This window comes from Leucoraja erinacea, chromosome 33, assembly GCF_028641065.1.
Source record: "Leucoraja erinacea ecotype New England chromosome 33, Leri_hhj_1, whole genome shotgun sequence".
NCBI lineage: Eukaryota > Metazoa > Chordata > Chondrichthyes > Rajiformes > Rajidae > Leucoraja > Leucoraja erinaceus.
The window spans coordinates 19,566,365-19,590,551 of record NC_073409.1 but is presented as its reverse complement, the minus strand read 5'-3'; positions in this window follow the sequence as shown (position 1 = coordinate 19,590,551).

The window sequence follows — 24,187 nt, the reverse complement described above, 5'->3', positions numbered from 1 at the left end:
ATCATGAAAGAAAACTGGCAGGGAACATAAAAACTGACTGCAAAAGTTTTTATAGATATGTGAAAAGAAAGAGATTAGTTAAAACAATGGAGGTCCCTTGTAGTCAGAAACAGGTGAGTTGATCATGGGGAACAAGGATATGGCGGACCAATTGAATAACTACTTTGGTTCCGTCTTCACAAAGGAAGACATAAATAATCTGCCGGAAATAGCAGGGGACCGCGGGTCAAAGGAGTTGGAGGACTTGAGTGAAATCCAGGTTAGCCGGGAAGTGGTGTTGGGTAAATTGAATGGATTAAAGGCCGATAAATCCCCAGGGCCAGATAGGCTGCATCCCAGAGTACTTAAGGAAGTAGCTCCAGAAATAGTGGATGCATTAGTAATAATCTTTCAAAACTCTTTAGATTCTGGAGTAGTTCCAGAGGATTGGCGGGTAGCAAACGTAACCCCACTTTTTAAGAAGGGAGGGAGAGAGAAAACGGGGAATTACAGACCAGTTAGTCTAACATCGGTAGTGGGGAAACTGCTAGAGTCAGTTATTAAAGATGGGATAGCAGCACATTTGGAAAGTGGTGAAATCATTGGACAAAGTCAGCATGGATTTACGAAAGGTAAATCATGTCTGACGAATCGTAGGGAATTTTTCAAGGATGTAACTAGTAGTGTGGATATGGGAGAACCAGTGGATGTGGTGTATCTGGACTTCCAGAAGGCTTTCGACAAGGTCCCACATACGAGATTAGTATACAAACTTAAAGCACATGGCATTGGGGGTTCAGTATTGATGTGGATAGAGAACTGGCTGGCAAACAGGAAGCAAAGAGTAGGAGTAAACGGGTCCTTTTCACAATGGCAGGCAGTGACTAGTGGGGTACCGCAAAGCTCAGTACTGGGACCCCAGCTATTTACAATATATATTAATGATCTGGATGAGGGAATTGAAGGCAATATTTCCAAGTTTGCGGATGACACTAAGCTGGGGGGCAGTGTTAGCTGTGAGGAGGATGCTAGGAGACTGCAAGGTGACTTGGATAGGCTAGGTGAGTGGGAAGATGTTTGGCAAATGCAGTATAATGTGGATAAATGTGAGGTTATCCATTTTGGTGGCAAAAACGGGAAAGCAGACTATTATCTAAATGGTGGCCGATTGGCACAGGGGGAGATGCAGCGAGACCTGGGTGTCACCTGCATGCCTACCAGTCATTGAAGGTAGGCATGCAGGTGCAGCAGGCAGTAAAGAAAGATAATGGTATGTTGGCTTTCATAGCAAAAGGATTTGAGTATAGGAGCAGGGAGGTTCTACTGCAGTTGTACAGGGTCTTGGTGAGACCACACCTGGAGTATTGCGTACAGTTTTGGTTTCCAAATCTGAGGAAGGACATTATTGCCATAGAGGGAGTGCAGAGACGGTTCACCAGACTGATTCCTGGGATGTCAGGACTGTCTTATGAAGAAAGACTGGATAGACTTGGTTTATACTCTCTAGAATTTAGGAGATTGAGAGGGGATCTTATAGAAACTTACAAAATTCTTAAGGGGTTGGACAGGCTAGGTGCAGGAAGATTGCTCCCGATGTTGGGGAAGTCCAGGACAAGGGGTCACAGCTTAAGGATAAGGGCGAAATCCTTTAAAACCGAGATGAGGAGAACTTTTTTCACACAGAGAGTGGTGAATCTCTGGAACTCTCTGCCACAGAGGGTAGTTGAGGCCAGTTCATTGGCTATATTTAAGAGGGAGTTAGATGTGGCCCTTGTGGCCAAGGGGATCAGAGGGTATGGAGAGAAGGCAGGTACGGGATACTGAGTTGGATGATCAGCCATGATCATATTGAATGGCGGTGCAGGCTCGAAGGGCCGAATGGCCTACTCCTGCACCTAATTTCTATGTTTCTATGTTTCTATGTCCCAGCTATACTAGTCCCACCTGCCCAGGTTTGGTCCATATGCCTCCAAACCTGTCCTATCCATACAGTTTTCAATCAATTCAGGAATTATTTCATCAATTTCTCTGGTTGGACATTTGATATCTAACGATTTGAAACTTTAGTTTTAATTGTCTAATAATGTGGGGTTACTGAACAACACGATTCAAGATGGAGAGACAGGAACTGCAGATGCTGGAATCTTGAGTAAAACACAATGTGCTGGAGTAATTTAACGGGTCAGGCAGCATCTATGGAGGACATGGATAGGCGATGTTTCGGGTGGAGACCCTTCTTCAGACAGATATGGTCTACCATCTCCAGATTCAGGGACAGTTTCTTCCCAGCCGTTATCAAGCAACTGGACCATCCTATCAACAACTAAAGAATGGCCCTCTTTGTAGACCCTTGGACTATCTCTAATCAGACTTTACTTGACTTTATCTTGCAATAAACATTATTCCCTTTATCATGTATCTGTACACAGTGGACGGCTTGATTGCATCATGTATAGTTTTTCCGTTGACTGAATAGCACGTAAGAAAAAGCTTTTCTGTGTGCCTCTGTACACACGACAATAAACTAAATTAACTAACATCTATGTGGAAAACAATCCCTGAGGTCCAAGATTCAAATGGTTCTGATGGTACAATTTAAATTCAGAGTGATGCAAAATTAACTCATGCCCACTTTCTAATATTTACCCGGGTCACCTCAGTTTCAAACCTCCAGTGCCTGATATTCTGTGCCTTTCAACAATACACGGGCTCAGAAATCGTGTGTGTTAATGTGTGCACTGCGGACTGCTGGAGCTGCTTTAAGGAATTACTTGCTAGACATTAGTGCCATCTGACCCTAGTTATTGGGTTGTTCGCCGTTGGAGAAAATTCAGTGACATTTGATTCAAATGAAAGGTCACCGACCCAGAACATGAACTGTTTCTGTCTCCACGGAGGCTGCCTGACATGGTGAGTATATTGCCTCATTTCTACTTTTTATATTGTCATGAGTTTAGTTTAGAGATACAGCATGGAAACAGGCCCTTCGGCCCACCAAGTCCACCCCGACCATCGACCAAGCATTCACACTCCATTCTATGTTATCCTGCTTTGACTCCCTGCACATGGGACAATTTACAGTGGCCAATTAACCTACAAAATCCACACAGGGTTGGGATGTGGGAGGAAACAGGAGCACCTGGAGGAAACTCAGGCTGTCACAGAGGGAACATGCAAACTCCACACAGACAGCACCCGAGGTCAGGATCAACACCGGGTCTCTGGAGCTGCGAGGCACTGTGCCATTGTGCTGCCCAGGTTAATTGCATAAAGAAGGTCAGAAGATTCAGAAACAAGTCAGTATTGAACATTGTTGTAGTCTAATGCCCCTGTCCCACTTAGGAAACCTGAACGGAAACCTCTGGGAGACTTTGCGCTCCACCGAAGGTTTCCGTGCGTTTCCCGGAGGTTTTTGTCAGTCCTGCTTCCACTACCTGCAGCCTCCGGCAATCACCTGCATCCTCCGGGAACCGCACGGAAACCTTGGGTGGGGCGCAAAGTCTCCAGAGGTTTCCGTTCAGGTTTCCTAAGTGGGACAGGGTCATTCCTGTTGCCACAGTGGAGACTACCTATCAGTCCAACACCTGAATTAAGCATAGACACAGGATGTTGGAGTAACTCAGCTGGACAGGCAGCATCTCTGGAGGGAAGGAATGGGTGACGTTTCGGGTCGAGACCCTTCTTCAGACTGGTTAGGGATAAGGGAAACAAGAGATATAGACGATGATGTGGAGAGACAAAGAGCAATGAATGAAAGATATGCAAAAAAGTAACGATTGTTAGCTGTTTTTAGCGTGAAGACAAGCCGGTGCAACTTGGGTGGGGGAGGGATAGAGAGAGATAGAATGCCGGGGCTACATGAAGTGAGAAAAATCAATATTCATACCACTGGGCATATTCTGCCTTCCATTGCTCATATTCGAGTGACTGCCGTCTTCCTCTGCTTGTCCACCAGAGGGACACACTGTAAAATTAAGCATGTTCCAAATCTGTGCACTGTGAATGAAACTGGGAGGATTTTCTCCATTTATAAGCAAGAGAATTAACCAATCTGCGGTAAAGATTGCGGAAATCAACCCATAAATGTTGACCAGATGGACTTTGGCAGGAAGTTCGGCATGTCCCCAACAAATCTCACCAACTTCGACAGAGGTGCTGTAAAAGGCATTTTATCGGGATACATCACAGCACGGTTTGGGAACAGCTTCATCTAAGACCGCAAGAAATTGCAGAGAATTGTGGACGCAGCCCAGACCATCACACAAACCTACCTCACATCTATTGACTCCATTTACACCTGGCGTTGCCTCAGCAAGGCCAGCAGCATAATCAAGGACAAGTCTCACCCCAGTCACTCCCTCTTCTCCCCTCTCCCATTAGGTAAAAGGTACAGAAGTGTGAAAACGCACACTGCCAGATTCAAGGACAGTTTCTTCCCAGCTGTTTTCGGGCAACTGAACCATCCTACCACAACTGGAGTGCAGTGCTGAATTACTATCCACCTCATTGGTGACCCTTGGACTACCTTTGATCGGACTTTACAGGCTTTATCTTGCACTAAACGTTATTCCCTTACCATTTATCTGTGCACAGTGAATGGCTCGATTGTAACCATGTGATTTTGACAGAAGTGATTTTGTTCGGCCTTAATGGCTGCCGTGAACCTCCCTCTGTTGACTTGGGTCCACTTGCAGTGTTCGTAAAGCCAACAGTTTTTAAACCTGGGTTTTATGATGGACGCTTTTTTTACTGTACAAATAGGCGCAGTGGTTAACCACTTCTTTCACCTAAGGAAGCTAAAAGGTAAGCTTCTCGCATTTTGAAACAGTCTCCAGGGGAAAGTTTAGGCAAAGCTTCGTTGGCCTGTACCAAAATGCTCTGGAATTTAAAAAGCACATGAGAAGTAATCTCATGCACTTTCGAGTTCATTTTAAATCATATTTTTTTAAATCATCTGGCCTGACAGAGTAGCTCCATATGCTAAGGTCAGCGGATGTAGGTGGAAGAACAGATATAGAGCCTTTTCTGTTGCTCCCCGATGTTCTGTCAGCATATCCCTATCATCTTTAAATCAAAAACTCACTTTTATTCACTGGTTTCATGGCTGCTGTCAGTTTTAGTGTTTTTAATGTCTTTTAGGGGTTTTGCATGAGGGCGTATTAGTAGTACCCCAGCAGAGCAGTTTGAACAAACGCAGGTAAAAGCGCACAACAAAGTTATTATGGAATAATGTCTGAGTAACAGGCAGCATTTCACTGTACCTTGGTAGACACTAAACTAACTTCTGCAATCTCCAGGGGGAAGTTGGGCGACGGAATTTAGAAAACGGATGGAAAGAAGAAGGAACGTGGGAACAGATAGTTATCGTTTGTTGCATATCTATCATTCAGGTCAAGAGGGAAGGAATGGGAACGTTTCGGATCGAGAAGAAGGAATGGGAACGTTTCGGGTTCAGAAGAAGGAATGGGAACATTTCAGGTTGAGAGGGAAGGAATGGGCGGCGTTTCAGATCGAGAAGAAGGAATGGGACGTTTCAGGACAAGAGGGAAGGAATGGGGAACGTTTCGGATCGAGAAGAAGGAATGGGAATGGGAACGTTTCAGGTCGAGAGGGAAGGAATGGGAATGGGAACGTTTCAGGTCGAGAGGGAAGGAATGGGCGAAGGGAAGAAGGGCGAAGGAATTGAGCAAACTTGGATTATTTTCTGTGGAATGCCCCTTGGAGATTGAGGGGAGACCTGATGGAGCTATAGAAGATTATGAGAGGCATAGATAGGGTAGACAGAGCATGTTTTACCTAGAGTGCAAATGTCAAAGACTAAAGGGCATGACTAAGGTCAGGGGAGGTGGGAGGTGGGGGGCAAAGTTTAAAGGACATATACAGGGGGATTTTTTTATTCAGGGGGAGGTGGGAGCCTGAAACGCACTGCCAGTGGTAGTGTGGAGGCAGATACGGTAGTGGCGTTCAAGACCTTTTGATAGGCACCTGGATATGCAGGGAATGGAGGAATAGGGATCATGTACAGAGAGATGAGATTTCTTTATCTAGGTTTCAAGTCGTGCTTGGACATAGTGGGCTGAAGGACCTCCCGTGCTGTACCGTTCCAAGTTCTATGTTGGGATCTTGGTCTTCCCAGATCTCTTTGGATCAATTCCTTCTTGATCACTCTGGATTCATAAGAACCAATTACTGCGCACTTAAGTTCATGCCCTTTGCTATGTTGAAGTTCTTTTTTAAATCTTTTTATTTCAGAGAAAATGGACTCTGGTACAGTTGGACTCAAAATGCTGTCCCAAGCAGTCATGGGGAGAGCGTACAAACTCCGTACAGACAGCACCTGTAGTCAGTTTGGAACCCAGGTCTCTGGTGCAGTTAGGCAGCGACTCTACCATTGTTCCACCGTATCGCCCTTAAAATTGATTGAAATATAAGATGCTGTTCCCTCCAGTTTGCATCTGGTCTCATTCAGGCAACGGAGGAGGCCCAGGACAGAAAGGTCAATATGGGAATGGGTAAGTGGAATAAAATGTTTAGCAACCAGGTGGTCCAGTCGAACTTAGCACTCCGAGTGATCTGCAGAATGTTCGGTCCACCAAGGCCTACCGGATCTTCCTTAAGAACATCAAATGTCCAACAACCATCAGGTTCTCGAACGAACCTGCATGGACATGTAGAGATGTGGAAGGAGGAACTGCAGATGCTGGTCTAAATCGAAGAAAGACACAAAGTGCTGGAGTAACTCACAGGGACAGGCAGCTTCTCTGGAGAGAAGGAATGGGTGATGTTTCGGGTCGAGACCCCTCTTCAGATTGAAGAAGAGGGATTTTGCAAATTGCATAATCAAAACAAGATCATATAGAACAAGTTGTCTGGCAACTATAGGCTGTGCACGCCATACGCAAGAAGAAGAAGCTTCCAGCACTTTGTGTCTATGTTTGGACTCGTAGAGATTTTGTAAATAGGCGTATGATTTATGATTCTATTTCATGCATGTGTCCATGTGCCTGCAATGCTGCCGGGCAACATTGTTACAAGTATACCTCATCGTCCTTATGCACTTGACAATAAATTTGAATCTAATTTCATTTTGTTAAGTTCTTTGTTTTGAAATGCAATCATGGTTTTGTTGCCAATAATTGCTTTGTATATTTGAGAGAGTCATAGAGTGATACAGCGTGGAAACCAGCCAATGTGTCCCAGCTACACTAGTCCCACCTGCACGCATTTAATAATAATAATAATAATAAATTTTATTTATGGGCGCTTTTCAAGAGTCTCAAGGACACCTAAATTTGGTCCATATCCCTCCAGAGCTGACCCGCTGAATTATTCTAGCACTGGGGTGGAAGATTGCAGCCTCCATGTCGTCCACCCTGTTTCGACGAATACAACCGACCTGGCGTGCACAACCAAAATAAGATCAAGTAGAACAAGTTGTCCTACAACTATAGGCTATGCACGCCATACGCAGGAAGAAGATTCCAGCACTTTGTGTCTATCTTTGGACTCGTCGTGATTTTGCAAATAGGTGTATGATTCTGTTTATTGCATGTTTCCATGCACCTGCAATGCCGCAGGCAATATCAAGTCAAGTCAAGTCAAGTTTATTTGTCACATACACATACGAGATATGCAGTGAAATAAAAGTGGCAATGCTCGCGGACTTTTGTGCAAAAGACAAACAACAAAACAACCAAACAAATTATAAATACAATCATAACACACATATTCTTTTACATAATAAATAATGGAAGGAAAAACGTTCTGTAGAGTTAGTCCCTGGTGAGATAGGCGTTTACAGTCCGAATTGCCTCTGGGAAGAAACTCCTTCTCAACCTCTCCGTTCTCACCGCATGGCAACGGAGGCGTTTGCCTGACCGTAGCAGCTGGAACAGTCCGTTGCAGGGGTGGAAGGGGTCTCCCATGATTTTATTTGCTCTGGAGTTGCACCTCCTGTTGCATAGTTCCTGCAGGGGGGTGAGTGAAGTTCCCATAGTGCGTTCGGCCGAACGCACTACTCTCTGCAGATCCTTCTTGTCCTTGGCAGAGCAATTCCCAAACCAGATGGTAATGTTCCCGGACAAGATGCTGCGTAGAAGCACTGGAGGATCCTCGGAGACACTCTGAATTTCCTCAATTGCCTGAGGTGGTAAAGGCGCTGCCTGGCCTTACTCACGAGTGCTGAGGCGTGTGATGACCATGTCATATCCTCAGAGATGTGGACTCCCAGATATTTAAAACAGTTCACCCTATCCACAGGATCCCCATTTATCCTCAATGGAGTGTACGTCCTCGGATGATGTGCCCTCCTAAAGTCCATGATCGGCTCCTTAGTTTTATTGATGTTCAAGAGGAGGCTGCTATCCTGGCACCAGAGTGCTAGATCAGCCACCTCCTCCCGGTAGGCCTTCTCATCGTTGTCTGAGATCAGGCCCACCACCACAGTGTCATCAGCAAACTTAATTATTGAATTGGAGCTGAACCTAGCCACACAGTCATGTGTGTACAGGGAGTACAATAGGGGGCTGAGGACGCAACCCTGGGGCGATCCTGTGCTCAGGGTGAGGGACTCTGATGTATTCCCTCCCATCTTGACTACCTGGGGCCTGGCGGTGAGAAAGTCCAGGACCCAGGCACACAGGGAGGTGTTGAGCCCAGTGGACCCAGGCACACAGGGAGGTGTTGAGCCCCAATTCCAGTAGCTTCCCGGCCAGTCTGGTGGGGACTATCGTGTTGAAGGCTGAACTGTAGTCTATGAACAGCATCCTCACGTAGCCCCCCTTCTGGCTGTCCAGATGGGAGAGAGCGGTGTGCAAGACCTGGGAGACCGCATCGTCCGTGGATCTGTTCGGACGGTATGCGAACTGCAACGGGTCCATGTTCCGAGGGAGGAAGGCGCAGATGTGATTCTTCACCAGCCTCTCAAAGCATTTCATGACTACCGAGGTAAGGGCCACCAGACGGTAGTCATTCAGACAGGCTGGGGAGGCATTTTTTGGTACCGGTACAATGATGAATTTTTTGAAGCAGGCAGGGACCACGGACTTGTCCAGGGAGAGGTTGAATAATGTAGTGAGCACTGGAGCTAGCTGCGTAGCACAGGACTTGAGTGCAATGTGCAATGTGCTATGTGCAATATTGTTGCACATGTATCTCATCATGCTGGCGAACTTGACAATCAGCTTGACTCTAATTTCATTTTGCTCAGCTAGAAAATAAATGACGCACTGCTTTGCTGCGTGATGGGGTCAGAATGTACTGAGGAAAGTTGAATGATAGAACAAGAAAGTAGGACATTGGGCCCGTTAGGTGCATGCTGCCTCACAGAAGAAGTCATCACTGTCAGACCTGCCACTCCTGACACTTTCTCCCCACGTCTCTGCATTCTTTTTCAAATACTTTTCCACATCACTCATGAGATTGTTTACATTGTCTTATGAACGGGACATTCCAAATCATAGCCAAGCCTTGCAGAAATAAAAATATTTTGCCCATACTTCCTGCCAATTGCTATAAATTCATGTCTTCTATCCTTCACTTCTTTGGATCAATGGAAGAGGATCCTCCTCTTTTACTGTGTCTCAACACCTTGTGTAAATCTTCTAGTTAGTTTAGTTTATTGTCACATGTACAGTGAAAAGCTTTTGTTGCGTGCTAAGCAGTCAGCAGAAATACAATACTTGATTACAATCGAGCCTTCCACAGAGTACAGATACAAGATAAAGGGAATATAATGTTTAGTGCAAGATAAAAATCTGATCAATGTAGTCCGAGGGTCTCCAATGTGGTAGATGGAAGCTCAGCACCGCTCTCTAGTTGTGGTAGGATGATTCAGTTGCCTGATAACAGCTGGGAAGAAACTGTCCCTGAATCTGGAGGCGTGCTATATGTTTTGCCCGATGCAAGAGGAAAGAGGTAGTGGCCGGGGTGCGGCTCGTCCTTGATTATACTGCTGCCTTGCCTAGGCAGCGTGAAATGTAGATGGAGTCAATGGAAAGGAGATTGGTTTGTGTGATGGTTTGGAGTTTGCATGCTCTCCCTGGAACCACATGGTTTTCTTCGGGTAACCTCTCACATCCCAAAGACGCGCGGGTTGTCGGTTAATTGCCCCCAGAGTGTGGGGGGTGGATGAGAAAGTGGGATAGGGTAGAACTAGTGTGAATGGTGATCGATTGTCAGTGTGGACTCGGTGTGCCATAGGGTCTATTTACATGCTGTGTCCCTAACTAACAACTAAACAGGCACAACAGCGTTGCCTTTTGACATTTCATTGAAATTCATGGAGCTTTTTCCACCTCTTCACATTGTCACATTTTCTGACAGAAATGTAACCAGTCCAATTTACCGAGATTTGCATTTGTAGAATCCTTTTGTTAGAAAATCATAACAATGGCCAAGGAAATTGTCAAAAGTGCAATCATGGTTTTGCTGGCTATCATTGCTTTTATATTAGAGGGTGTCATAGCGTGGAAACAGGCCCTTCGGCCCAACCTGTCCGCACCAACCAACACGGCCCAGCTCCACTAGCCCCACATTTGGTGTAAATCCCTCCAGACCTGCCCTTTCCATGTACCTGTCTAACTGTTTCTTAAATGTTGGGATAGTCCCTGCCTTAACTACCTCCTCTGGCAGCTTGTTCCATACACCCACCACCCTTTGTGTGACAAAGTTACCCCCCAGGTAGAAAGGACTTGTTGCAAAACAACCCACCAGGGATGCCAATAGTGTATTAAATAGGAAGTGACTATCAACACCGGCCACCAAGATTCAAGAAACTCGACGCCTGCCTCTAATTTTATCTCCACATAGTACATAAGGATATGTAGTAGGTGCAATATAAATGCAAATTAGTGTTGTTCAGTGCAATACCATGCTTCTCAACACTGTCAAGTGCCAGTGTACATTCTGTACTAACCGGGGGATTGTGCTTATGTACTGGGATGGTCTTGCTGAGCTGTATGCAACAAATGTACAGCACTGCACCTGGTACAGGTGGCAATAAAGAAACTAGTGAACCAGTAAAACATGTGTAGGATGGAACTCCAGATGCTGGTTTAGACTAAAGATAGACACAACGTGCTGGAGTAACAGGCAGCATCTCTGGGGAAAAGGAAAAGGTGACATTTCAGGACTAGAACCTTCTCTTTACAATCCTTTATCGTTTTAGTCACCTAATATAGGAAGGATGTTGTGAAGTTGGATCGAGTGCAGAGAGGATTTACAAGGGTGGTGCCAGGACTTAAGGGCCTGAGCTACGGGGAGACATTGGGCTTTATTCCTTGGAGCGCAGGTGGATGACGGTTGATCTTACAGATGGGTATAAAATCATGAGGGTGAACAGATAGATTGAATGCACAATCTTTTACCCAGAGAAATGGAATCACGAACCAGAGGACATGGGTTTAAGGTGTTTGGGGAAAGAGTAACCTGAGGGGCAACTTTTTCACACAGAGGGTGGTTGGAGCAACCAGAGGAGATAGTTGAGACAGGTACCATAACAACATTTAAAACACATTTGAACAGGTACATGGATAGGAAGGGTTTAGAGGGATATTGGTCAAAAGCATGCAGGTGGGACCAGTGTAGATGGGGATCCTTGGTCAGCATGGGCAGGTTGGGCTGAACGGCCTGTTTCTGTGCTGTCTCCATAACAGTCATATCAAGGGGAGGGCATTACTACCAGGTGTTTGTGTGGCATCATTGTGGTTGAAGATATAACTCTGTCAAAGGCTTGCTGTGTCCAAAGCAGAGTTTGCCCTTCTTGTCTGGATCAACTTAGTTCTACAGCATTGGACAGCTTTATAAATTAGCAATATAAACTGAGAAACTGCACTCTATTGCAAATGATTAAGAAAACATGTTAAAGATCACATTTTGTTTCAGTCCTTGTTGATGTTCTGATAATCCAAATCACATTTTAACTTCAATGATCAGATAAAATCAGGTGAGTTTAATCATGGACTTCTCTGCTTCGGCCCATTTCTTTGTTAAGTATTCACACTTGTGGCTGGAGGGTTAGATTAAACAGGTTTCATGAAGCGTACCAGAAGCATTCAAGTGTTTGAATGTACACAAAAATGCTGGAGAAACTCAGTGGGTGCAGCAGCATCTATGGAGCGAAGGAAATAGGCGACGTTTCGGGCCGAAACCCTTCTTCAGCCAAACAAGTGTTTGAATGTTTATTTTATTTGTTCCCTCCATCTTGTGCATTAGTGTCGGGACTGGGATTTAGTGCCAGCTCAAGTTGACCTTATATGAGGTGAACAGTTACATAGAGGGTGGTGAAGTTCCCCCAGTGTTGCATGGCAAGGTTTTCAGTTTGGTTCGTTGTCACGTGTTACAGTGAAAACCCTTTTGGCGCGTGCTGACCAGTCAGCAGAAAGACAATCATCGGCGGTCACTTGAAACGAGTGTGACTGTCCTCTCATGGAGGACGCCTGTGCGTGACTTTCTTTAACGTGGGGAGACTGGTGCACAGACAGCCACCACACGGTCCTTGACAGATCTGGCTCAGGATCCTGTGGCATGGAGTCCAAGACGACTGGAGACCCTTTTCCGCTGCAGCCTTCATCCGCCTGTTCCATCATTGAGGTCTTGGCAGAACCACAATACATGATTACAATCAATCCATTTAACCATATAACCATATAACAATTACAGCACGGAAACAGGCCATCTCGGCCCTACAAGTCCGTGCCGAACAACTTTTTTTTCCCTTAGTCCTACCTGCCTGCACTCATACCATAACCCTCCATTCCCTTCTCATCCATATGCCTATCCAATTTATTTTTAAATGATACCAACGAACCTGCCTCCACCACTTCCACTGGAAGCTCATTTGCAGTGTATAGATACAGGATGAGGGAATAATGTTTAGTGCAAGGCAAAGTCAGCAAAGTCCGGTCATGGATAGTCCGAGGTACATCAGACGTAGATAGGAGTTCAGCACTGCTACTGGGGTTGTGACCCCTTGAGAAACGGGCGAGCAGTGATTTAAGGGTGACTGAAGAGTGAAAACTGCCACTAATACAGAAAACCAGTCTGAAGAAAAGTCTCAACCCAATATGTCAGCTAACCGTGTTCTCCAGAGATACTGCCTGATGCGCCGAGTTACTCCAGCACCTTGTGTCTCTTGTGTAGAACATCATCTGCTGTTCCTTGGTTCTACTGGGCACATCTGTTTTGTAGTCAATGCCTACTATGTTCTGTTGTGCTGAAGCAAAGCAAGTACTTCATTGTCCTATCAGGGACACATGACAATAAACTCACTTGAACCTGAACCTGAACTTCTAAATCTCCCATCGTCTCTGATTTTAATAGTCTCTCAACCACTATAATGAATCTCATTATTTTGGGAATTTCTTTTTAGTTTAGTTTAGAGATACAGCATGAAAATAGGCCCATCTGCCCACCCAGTCCGCACCGACCAGCGATCCCTGTACTTTAACACCACCCTACACACATTAGGGGGAAATTCATACTTATACCGTGCATGCAAATCCAAGCCAATTTACCTACAAACCTGTACAACTTTGGATTGTGGGAGGAAACCAAAGATCTCGGAGACAAACCACACGGTCACGGGAAGCACGTACAAACTCCGTACAGACAGCACCCGTAGTCAGGATTGAACCCACGTCTCAGGTGCTGCAAGTGCCGTAAGACAGGAACGCTACCGCTGCCCCGCCCTGCCGCTAATCATGTTGGTAAATGTAGTGTAGCATAAATCACTCATTGAAGATCAAATCCCATTCCAAACTGGCACAAGTGTGATACAAATGTAGTGCTGCACTCTTAGAGGTGCAATCTATGAACCAGACATTAAAACTAAAGATAGATACAAAATGCTGGAGTAACTCAGCGGGACAGGCAGCATCTCTGGAGAGAAGGAATGGGTGACGTTTCAGGTCGAGACCCTTCTTCAGACTGAATGTTTAAGAAAGAGCTGCAGGTGCTGGAAAAATTGAACCTAGACAAAAATGCTGGAGGAACTCAGCGGGTGAGGCAGCATCCATGGAGCGAAGGAATAGGTGACGTTTCAGGTCAAGATCCTTCTTCAGACTGATGTGGGGGTGGGGGGGAGCCTGAAGAAGAAAGGAAAAGGCAGAGACAGTCTTACATTACAAAAAAACCGAAGACACACACACACTTAACACACTTTACACAAACATCCATCACAGTGAATCTCCAACATCTCCTCACTGTGATGGAAGGCAAAGTCTTATCTCTTCCATTTGTTCTTCTCCCACGGTCCAGCAGTCCAACTGCAGAGTCGAGGCGAACTGGGGCTCCGATGTTAAAGCCCCCGGAGGGCGATGGTAAGTCCTGTGGCCGTTTAAGCCACGCCGGGCGATGTTAGGCCTCGCTCCGAGTCCTTTAAACCCTGCCATTCCAGCGGGAGAAGTTGCTCCGAAAAGCGGTCTCCCACCAGGGACCTGCGAGCTCCCAATGTTCCTGTCCACAGGACCTGCAGCCGGAGTCTCCGAAGGTCCGAAGTCGGATCGCAGCCGCGCCCCACCACAGCTCCTCCCGATCCGAAGACGGCCAGCACCGCGATGTCAGGTCCGCAGGCTCCGCGACTGCAGTCCTCAGGTTGCTCCTCGATGTTAGGCCCAACGACACTGGAGACCCGACAGGGAAAAAGTCGGGTCCCCGGTACAGGGAAGAGATTAACGGTTTCTACCCACATATACACAACTAAAGGAAAATAATAAAAAACTAGTCAAGACATACATTTAACGAGACAAAAATTTAAAAAAAGACAGACGGACTGTAGTCGAGCCGCTGCCGATAGGCGCCGCCACACCACTGTATTAATAGTTTTGTAATCACGTATTATCTTTCTGCCAAGACCTCCACGGTGGAACAGGCGGAGGAAGATGGCTGAATTTAGTGGAGCGGCACAACGGCTGGGAAGGCGGATTAAGGCTGCAGCAGAAAAGAGTCCCCAGTCGTCTTCGATTTCTTGCCACTGGATTCTGACCCAGATCTGTCAAGGACCATGTGGTGCATGCAAGAGGGGAACTCGCTATCAAAACATGGAGGGGACGGGGGACACAATTTTTTGGCTGCCGCGCGCGCATGCGCACACTCACACACACGCGCGAGGCTTCGGATGCTCAATCCAGCGCTAAATGCAGCTCAACTCTGCCCGTCTCACCGGGTTAACCAACAGTCTGGACTGATGGGATACCAGCGCTGCTTCTCCACGCTGGCCATATTTCCCGCAAACCCATCCAGGGTTGTACGTTCACCTGGTGGGACAGGAAGAGTTTGTCTGGGTTTAGGGCTGTTTCTCTGCGCTGGCTGTGGGCCTAGGGGCACAGCTCACGTCTGACTGCCGACCTTTCTGGCCACCCATGGGGGGGGGGGGGGGCACTCGGGACAGCGCCAGAGACCCGGCCGGGATTGATCCTGCCTGCGGATGTGGCGCAGGTCTGTGCCACGTCTCCCTCCTCTAATTGCCACGCTCTATCCTCAGTTGCTCCCACTCCTCCCTCCTCCAATCATCGCGCCCTCGATCATCAGTCCCGCTCCCACTGCCTCGCGGAAAGCGGAGATTTTAAAATCGGGATCACAACAACTTGGTGGGGGGGGGAAAGTCCCCCACCTCTCAAAACATGGGGGGATGTGTCCCCTCTAGTTCCCCCCCCCCACCCCCCAGATTTTCTGCCCATCGGCAGTCATACTGGTTTTGAGTGACCGCCGATGATTGTCTTTCTGCTGACTGGTTACTTTCACTGTAACACGTGGCAATAATCCAAACTGAAAACCTTGCCATGTAACACTGGGGGATCTTCACCTCATGTGGCTGTTCACCTCACACAAGGTCAACTTGAGCTGGCACCAAATCCCAGTCCCGCCACTAATGCACAAAATGGAGGGAATGAATAAAATGAACATTCAGACGCTTGAATAGTTTTGGTACGCTTCATGAAACCTGTTTAATCTAACCCTCCAGCCACAAGTGTGAATACTTAACAAAGAAATGGGCCAAAGCAGAAAAGTCCATGAATAAACTCACCTGACCTTATGTGATCATTGAAGTTACAATGTGATTTGGATTATCAGAACATCAACAAGGACCACAAGAAATGTGATCATTAACATGTTTTCTTAATCAAGATCAAGGAAAATGTGGAATAGATCATTGTTAGCTGGGAGAAGGTGACATCAAAGCAAACAGAGATAAAATCGATGACTAAGACTGGTCGGAGAATTGGAAGAGGGAGAGATGGAGATAGAGGGAAAGCAAGAGTTAAATGATGTTAGAGAAGTCAATGTTCATACTCCTGGGGTGTACGCTGTCTAAGCGAAATATGAGTTGCTATGCCCAAGTAAATTATAAAGTGCGATATCCAAGCAAAATATGAGGTGCTGTGTCCCTTCTTAGACATTAAAACCACCTGTGCGACATGGGCACAATAATAATAATAATAATAATAATAATAATAATAATAATAATAATAATAATAATAATAATAATAATAATAAATTTTATTTATGGGCGCCTTTCAAGAGTCTCAAGGACACCTTACAAAAATGTAGCAGGTAGAGGAAAAACATGTAAGGGGAATGAAATAAATAGTAGAGACATGACTAGTACAAAATAATAGACCTTTGAAGTGTGGCACGGCTCTTTCAAGCAGAGGTCTGGGCGGCACTTCCCTGAGGATGTTTGTGGTTTGTAGAGGGCCATGGGGACATGGCTAAGGCAGGATGGATGATCTTGGATGCTTCATTATTTCCTCCATTTTGGCTGCAATAGAATCTCCAGCCACACGTGACCACAGAGAGGGTTACAGCAAAACACTAACTTCAACCCACGCAGCTCATCACTGGTTAAAGACTCCAGTGTTACATACTCAGCATTGGGACGTTAGTTTTCCATATTACACCTACACAACACCCAGTGGCAAGACATGAGTTGACTCAGAAGGATGACGGATAATCTTTACCGGGGCAGCACGGTGGTAGAGTCGCCGCCTCACAGTGACAGAGACAGACACTAAAACATGCACAGGTTTGTAGGTTAAGAGGCTTGGGTAAAAATTGTAAATTGTTCTTAGTGTGAAGAATAGTGCTAGTGTACGGGATGATTGTTGGTCAGGGCGGACTTGGTGGGCCGAAGGAACTGTTTCCGCACTGTATCTGTTGACTAAACTAAACCAAATCTGACAACATCTCCGATGTCTTGACCAATATCAATTTCCCCAAGCAGATGTGCTGCATCAGTGCATTACAAGGTGCCCAGTTTTCAAAAGTACTTTATTTGAAATTTAATTTAATTTAGAGATACAGCGCGGAAACATGCCCTTCGGCCCTCCGAGTCCACACCAACCAACGATCCCCGCACATTAACACTATCCTACACACACCAGGGACAATTTACACTTATATCAATCCAATTTACCTACAAACCTGTACATCTTTGGAGTGTGGGAGGAAACCGAAGATCTGAGAAAAAACCCATCCGGTCACGGGGAGAAGGTACAAACTACGTACAGACAACACCCGTAGTCGGGATCGAACCCGGGTCTCTGGCGCTGCAAGCACTGTAAGGCAACAACTCTAACGCTGCATCACCGTGCTGCCCGTTATGTTATATACGGTTCATAAAACTGTCATATTAAATACAAGTTGTGCTTTTTGTTCCACTTTGGTTTTAGTTTAAAAAAACAGTGTGAAAACAGGCCATGGACGACAGCTCTGCCTTTAACACCATTGTAGACTACAGCTCTGCCTTTAATAGCATCGTACCATCCAAGCTCATCGCCAAACGTGGTGTCAGCACTCCTCTCTGCCAGGGGCGGAAAACCCGGGGGGGGCCTGAGGGGACAAGTTCCCCCCCATGTTTGAGAGGTGGGGGACATCCCTCCCATGTTTTTGTCATCCCGATTTTAAAATCTCCGTTTTTAGCACTGGATTGAGCCTCCGAAGCCTCGCATATGTGTGTGAGTGTACGCATGCGCGCGTGGCCGGCAAAAAATCGTGTTCCCCGTCCCCTCCATGTTTTGATAGCGAGTTCCGCTCTTGCTCTTTGCAACTGGATCCTCGACTTCTTGACCAACAGGCCCCAGTCAATGAGGATAGGGGACAAATGTCAGTGTGGAGATTTTAGTGGGCAGTTAAAGTCACCCATTTATTTACCCAGTCCCCGTGACAAAGCCAGGAGCAGATAGTTCCCAACATTTCTCTGCTTCACTGAGCAGCTGATAATACACCTGCCAAGTTCGGTGCACTGACTACATTAGGGCAAAACTCCAATGTTAACACAGGGGAACTCATGCCGAAGTTTACTTTAGAGTTTAAAGATACAGCATGGAAACGGGTCTCTCAGCCCAGCGAGACCACACTGACCATCGATCAGCCGTTCACACTAGTTTGATGCTATCACACCTCCGCATCCACTCCCTACACACTCGGGCCAATTTACTGAGGCAGCACGGTGGCGCAATGGTAGAGTTGCTGCCTTACAGCCCTTACAGCACCGGAGACCCGGGTTCAATCCCGACAATGGGTACTGTCTGTACATAGTTTGTACATTCTCCCTGTGACCACGTGGGTTTTCTCTGAGATCTTCGGTTTTCTCCCGCACTCCCAAGATGTTAAGGTTTGTAGGTTAATTGGCTTGGTATAAATTGTCCTTTGTGTGTGTAGGATGATGCTAATTTGCGGGGATTGCTGGTCAGTGCAGACCCAGTGGGCCGAAGGGCCTGTTTCCTCACTGTATCTCTGAACTGAACTAAACTAAATTAACCTATAACCCCGCACAATTTTGGTGTTTGGGGGAAACTGGTGCAGCCGGAGGAAACATAGAAACATAAAAAATAGGTGCAGGAGTAGGCCATTCGGCCCTTCGAGCCTGCACCGCCATTCAATATGATCATGGCTGATCATCCAACTCAGTATCCTGTTCCTGCTTTCTCTCCATACCCCCTGATCCCTTTAGCCACAAGGGCCACATCTAACTCCCTCTTAAATATAACCAATTAACTGGCCTCAACTACCTTCTGCGGCAGAGAATTCCAGAGATTCACCACTCGCTGAAACCCACACAGTCGCTGGGAGAACGTGCAAACTCCAGACAGATAACATTTCCGACGTCAGGATCGAACCTGGATCTATGTGGTTGTCAGGCAGCAGCTCTACCAGCTGTGTCATTGTGCTGCCCAAAGTGATTGCAAATAGTTCAGAAAAGCAATCCTTTACTCCTGATCAATGGTTCGATTGCCACGTGCAACTGGGTACAGTGAGTTTAATTTGTGTACAATTCATTAAAATCTTACTGTACATAAGCACAGTGGCTCCTAAGTACAAGAGTGTACGAATAGTATACTACAGAGGCAGTATGCATAGTCCCCACATTTCCAGCATCATGCAGGATGGTGAATCTGTGGAATTCGGTGCCACATTCGGTTGTGGAGGCCAAGTCAATGGGCATTTTTAAGGCAAATGAGAAATTCTTGATTAGTATGGGTGTCAGGGGTTATGGGGAGAAGGCAGGAAGATGGGGTTGAGAGAGAATAATAGATCAACCATGTTTAAATGATAGAGTTGATGTGGATAAGCTTTTCCCATTGAGAGTAGGGAAGATTCAAACAAGCGGACATTAGGGGACAGAAGTTTAGGGGTTACATGAGCGGGAACTTCTTTACTCAGAGAGTGGTAGCGGTGTGGAATGAGCTTCCAGTGGAAGTGGTGGAGGCAGGTTTGATTTTATCATGTAAAAATAAATTGGATCGGTATATGGACGGGAAAGGAATGGAGGGTTATGGTCTGAGTGCAGGTAGATGGGACTAGCGGAAAATAAGTGTTCGGCATGGACTTGAAGGGCCGAGATGGACTGTTTTCCATGCTGTAATTGTTATATGGTTATATGAATGGCGGAGTTGACTTGATGGCCAAATTCTGCTCCTAGAACCTATGAACTAATGCACCATTTTGTATTCCTTCTAATTTCCAAATTCTGTAAAATGTAATCTTATCCTGGCCTTAAATGCCCGATGTCCCGGGAGCGGCACTGGTCCGGAGTTGCAACGATCAGCGTGGCCATGCGTTGCAGTTGATGCTCTCCACTGTTCCCTGTTGTTGCTGCAGGCCGTGTCCGATCCGTGCTCTCGTCTTGCCACTGTAGAGCCTCCAGCGGCGTCTGATCCAACCGATCCCCCGATCCCACACTGTCATCGCAAGACTGTTGAAGCCCACCAGGTCTCCAACACTGGTGCTGTAAGTAGTATTTAACTACCTACATGTGTATACTAGGTACTCACCAGTATTCACCATGAACATGTAACATGGTAAAAGACAAGTTAAAATCAGATCATGAATTTGTCACCATCTTTGTGACCCAGTCCTTCCTAAGTGATGGCTTTATTCCAACATCCCACAGTATTATCTAATACCATGTGCTACATGAGATAATGGCATTGAGAGGTAACCACAACATTGGTATTTTATCAAATGTCATCGCAGGAACGTCAAGTCATTGCATAACACATTTTAATGCACTTCCAATGAACCATGTACCAGACTCTGAGAGGCGTCTTAACCCCGATTATCTAATTTTGATATGAAACAAATCTGTTCTCAGTTCAGGCATTCAGCGTTTTTGTGTTGCATTAATAATCAACATGGAAATAGTTGGAAGGGGGGCAGAGTGGCGCAGCGGGTAGAGCTGCTACCTTACAGCGGCAGAGACCCAAGTTTAATCCTGACTCTGGGTGCTGTCTATACGGAGTTGTACGTTCTCCCTGTGCCCGCCTGTGTTTTCTCCAGGGGGGGGGCTGGTGTTTATCTTCCCCACTCCAAAGACGTACAGGTTTTTGAGTTAATTGGTTTCCGTAAATTGGCCCTAGTATGTCGGATGCAAAAGTGGGGTAATATAGATCTAATGTGCGGGTGGTCGTGGGTTGGCGTGGACTCAGTGGGTTGAAGGACCTGCTTCCACATTGTATCTCTATCACTAAATGCCGGATAAAATCAGCAGCTTGACTCTATGCAACAGGCTCAGAGCTGGGGTATTGATAAGGCAGAGTGGCGCAGCTGATAAAGCTGTTGACTCATAGGACAGGCAGCATCTCTTAAAAGAAGGAATGATCACTTTGGTTGTCTGATGTCCCTTTGTTCTTTGTCCCTTCCCTATTGAAGCCCACCAGGTCTCCAACACTGGTGCTGTAGGTAGTATTTAACTACCTACATGTAAATAGACAATAGACAATTGGCCCTTCGAGCCTGCACCGACATTCAATGTGATCATGGCTGATCATCCACAATCAGTACCCCGTTCCTGCCTTCTCCCCATATCCCCTGACTCTGCTATTTTTAAGAGCCCTATGTAGCTCTCTCTTGAAAGTATCCAGAGAACCTGCCTCCACTGCCCTCTGAGGCAGAGAATTCCACAGACTTACCACTCTCTGAAAGAAAAGGTGTTTCCTTGTCTCCGTTCTAAATGGCTTACCCCTTATTCTTAAAATGTGGCCCCTGGTTCTGGACTCCCCCAACATCGGGAGCATGTTTCCTGCCTCTAGTGTGTCCAAGCCCTTAACAATCTTATATGTTTCAATGAGATCTCCTCTCATCCTTCTAAACTCCAGAGTGTACAAGCCCAGCTGCTCCATTCTCTCAGCATATGACAGTCCCACCATCCCGGGAATTAACATTATAAACCTACGCTGCACTCCCTCAATAGCAAGAATGTCCTTCCTCAAATTAGGTGGAGGAATTCCTCAAATTCCTCAAAATACTAGGTAAAAACATGGTAAAATGCAGGCACAGTGTTAACATCAGATCATGAATTTCAAGTCAAGTCAAGTCAAGTTTATTTGTCACATACACATACGAGATGTGCAGTGAAATGAAAGTGGCAATGCTCGTGGACTTTTGTGCAAAAGACAAACAACAAAACAACCAAACAAATTATAAACACAATCATAACACACATATTCTTTTACATAATAAATAATGGAAGGAAAAAAAGTTCAGTAGAGTTAGTCCCTGGTGAGATAGGCGTTTACAGTCCGAATTGCCTCTGGGAAGAAACTCCTTCTCAACCTCTCCGTTCTCACTGCATGGCAACGGAGGCGTTTGCCTGACCGTAGCAGCTGGAACAGTCCGTTGCAGGGGTGGAAGGGGTCTCCCATGATTTTATTTGCTCTGGAGTTGCACCTCCTGTTGTATAGTTCCTGCAGGGGGGTGAGTGAAGTTCCCATAGTGCGTTCGGCCGAACGCACTACTCTCTGCAGAGCCTTCTTGTCCTTGGCAGAGCAATTCCCAAACCAGATGGTAATGTTCCCGGACAAGATGCTTTCCACCGCCGCTGTGTAGAAGCACTGGAGGGTCACTGGAGGGTCACGAAGATGGAATTTGTCACCATCTTCATGACCCAATGCCTCCTAAGTGATGGCTTTATTCCAACATCCCACAGTATTATCTAATACCATGTGCTACATGAGATAATGGCATTGAGAGGTAACCACAACATTGGTATTTTATCAAATGTCATCGCAGGAATGTCAAGTCATTGCATAACACATTTTAATGCACTTCCAATGAACCATGTACCAGACTCTGAGAGGCGTCTTAACCCTGATTATCTCATTTTGATATGAAACAAATCTGTTCTCAGTTCAGGCATTCAGCGTTTTTGTGTTGCATTAATAATCAACATGGAAATAGTTGGAAGGGGGGCAGAGTGGCGCAGCGGGTAGAGCTGCTACCTTACAGCGGCAGAGACCCAAGTTTAATCCTGACTCTGGATGCTGTCTATACGGAGTTGTACGTTCTCCCTGTGACCGCCTGGGTTTTCTCTATGGGGGGGGGGGGGGGGGGGGGGGCTGCTGTTTACCTTCCCCACTCCAAAGACGTACAGATTTTTGAGTTAATTGGTTTCCGTAAATTGGCCCTAGTATGTCGGATGCAAAAGTGGGGTAATATAGATCTAATGTGCGGGTGGCCGTGGGTTGGCGTAGACTCAGTGGGTTGAAGGACCTGCTTCCACATTGTATCTCTATCACTAAATGCCGGATAAAATCAGCAGCTTGACTCTATGCAACAGGCTCAGAGCTGGGGTATTGATAAGGCAGAGTGGCGCTGCTGATAATGCTGCTGACTCACAGCGCCACAGACCGGGCTTCGATTTTTGACCTTGGGAGCTGTCCATGTGGACTCTCCATATTCACCGTGCGAACCAGGCATGTGCCGTCAGGTTAGGCAAGGTAGGCACAAGGTGACTTTCATGCGCAGTACTTGCAACACGCGAAGGTCTGTGCAGCTCACGTGCCGTCGACGATGCTTCAAGCCGTCAATTTCAAGGAGAGCTGAAGGCAGCTGAAATTCTGCCTATGCAGTACAGCGCATGCACGGCAGCCTACTGCGCATGCACAGCGCAAGTTTCTTGGCTGGTTTTTCAAATATGGATTGTCATTATCTTTAAGTGTATCTTAGGAAACAAAGAGAGAAGAATGGAGTTTGTGTACCAATAATGTGGTAGGTAACTGTGGTAGGTGAATTAGCTCGGGTGGCTGCGAGTGGCCACTGGGACCGGACAGCCCCTTCTGCTGGCCACCGCTCACCTCTGGCGGTGTTCTCCATCTGAAAACCTCTCTCCTGCCGCTCACCGGCCTCGCTCATGTCAGCCGCTTCCCGCAAATCCTTAAATCCCGACAGCGCGATCAAGGGACCAATTGAGGTTACTCGGCTGTCGGAATTTAAGGATTTGCAGAAAGCGGCTGACATGAGCGAAGCCGGCGAGCAGCAGGTGAGAGATGTTCAGACGGAGAGCACTGCCAGAGGTAAGCGGGCCTGCAGAAAGTGCTGTGGTCCCGGCGGCCGCTCGCAGCCACCCGAGCTGCTTCCTTCCCCGTCCACAATGCGGTGGCACTGTGCCCGGAGTGCCGCGGCAGTGGTGAGTGCGTGAGTTACTGACATGATCCCCGACCCCCTCCTTCTCAACACTCCTGCCCTCCCCACAACTTTAACCCCTGGCCAAACTCTCCACACACAGTGAAAGTAACTCTCCCCCAATTGGTCCCTTGAACAAGTATTGTCATTCAATAAGATGACAACTGATTCAACTTGTCCCGGTGTGCTCCCGTTTTTCCCGCCATCTCTCCACCTGCCGTCATCCTCCACCCCCCACCCATTCAGTAATTCAAAATGAAGGAGATTTGAAAGCCTTAGGCAAATTGAATTGTTAATTATTTTTATT